Genomic DNA, 1696 nt, shown 5'->3' with positions numbered 1-1696 from the left:
GCTCGGTGAAGCTGTAGCATGCACAGCAGCCACTCCCTGGTAAACCAGATGGGCTAAACCAGGCTGAGGATAAGCCATGGGCCACAAACCCATTGGTAAGCTTTGGGGTGTCTACCTCAAACATGGGAAGACTCCCCCTGGGGAAGGAATGGGCAGATGAGAACAGTTTGTTCCAACACCCACGAAGGAAGATGAAGCAGATGCTCTGGAGGGCTGAGAGGCTGGTCAGAGGTTGCAAATGCATCTGCATCCCGGGCTAGTACCAGGCATCCTGACTTTCATCTTGCCACTGGACTTTGATGACTCTGGAAGAAAGAGTGAGGCTGAAAGACTTTGTACAACTCTTCTTCACTTAAGTCCAATTCAGGCATATGTCAAGATACCACTTCACGGATGTCCCTCTCTGAAAACAAAGGAGGAATGACAGCAGAGTAAATCCGATTGTGTGTCTACTCACATGCCCTAACATTTTTATAAGGGTGACACTGGGTCAAAATGAGCCTCAAGGGTAGCCTTGTATGAAGCTAGCGGGAGGGACCTTTATGAAAGATGAAAACTTTAGTAACTAGCTTTGCTTTGATGGTTTGGTTCTATGGGCTGAGTATGATTTGGGGGTCAGACTAGGTCCTACCTATTTCCCTCCAAATTTTAGCTGCATCAGCTTTGTTTGCACAATAACTTATTCTTTTTATGTAGCCAAAAAGAGATTTCCCTTTTCACATTTGTGATCCTCTCTGCTCCTTTTTTGGTCATACGTACTTCCCTTATCCATAATTGTAAGAGGTGATTTCTTATGTGCTCTAATTTGTTTGTGATATGATCCTTTATACTGCATCATGACCTGTGATGACTGGCTTTTCTGCTTTTTAGTTTGCCAATAGCTTTTGCCAGATAGTGAATACTTACCTAAGAGTTGAGTTCTTTGGATTTATTTAACACTAAAGTACTGTGCTTCCTTCTGCATGTTATGTAACTAATCTGTTCTATTTACATCTCTTGGTGTTGTTCATTAGTAGTTTTCAGTCATGTCTGACTCTTTGTGATACCATTTATGGTTTCTTGCAAAGATACTGAAGTGGCTTGCCATTTCCTTCTTCAGTCTATTTTACAGATGAGCAAACTGAGGCAAACAGGATTAAGTGACTTGCCATCTTTTTAACCAGTGCTAAATCCTTTTTATGATTATTGTTTTGTAGTATAGTTGAAGACCGGATCTCCCTTACTTTCCTTCTTTATTTTTTCCATTTTTCCTTTGAGTTCTTCAACTTGTGTTCCTTTCAGTGAATTGTTTTTGTTTTTTTTGTTTTTTTTGCTGCCTAATCTCGGTAGTTTGATTAGTATGGCACAAATAAATAAATCAATATAGATTAGTCATTTTTATTATATGTTGATTTGGTTTATGCATGAGCTACCATGAGCAATAATGAACATTTCTAGTATTATTTATAACCCTTCCCTTTTTTTTTTAACAAATGAAGAAACTGAGACCCAGAATCAATTAAATGATTTCCCTAAGATCACACAGGCATCAAATGGAAGCATTGGGATTTGAACCCAGGTTCTCTAATTCCAATGCTCTTTTCACTGACTCTTGCTGTACCTGGTCCATGTAAACTCAGAGGTGAAATTCTGAGTCATAGTATGTTCCACCAATTTTCCAATAGCTGCATAACAATAGTGGCTCTTCAACTATTAG

Source organism: Gracilinanus agilis, chromosome 5, assembly GCF_016433145.1.
Source record: "Gracilinanus agilis isolate LMUSP501 chromosome 5, AgileGrace, whole genome shotgun sequence".
In the NCBI taxonomy this organism is placed as follows: domain Eukaryota; kingdom Metazoa; phylum Chordata; class Mammalia; order Didelphimorphia; family Didelphidae; genus Gracilinanus; species Gracilinanus agilis.
Note: the sequence above shows the minus strand (reverse complement) of the source record.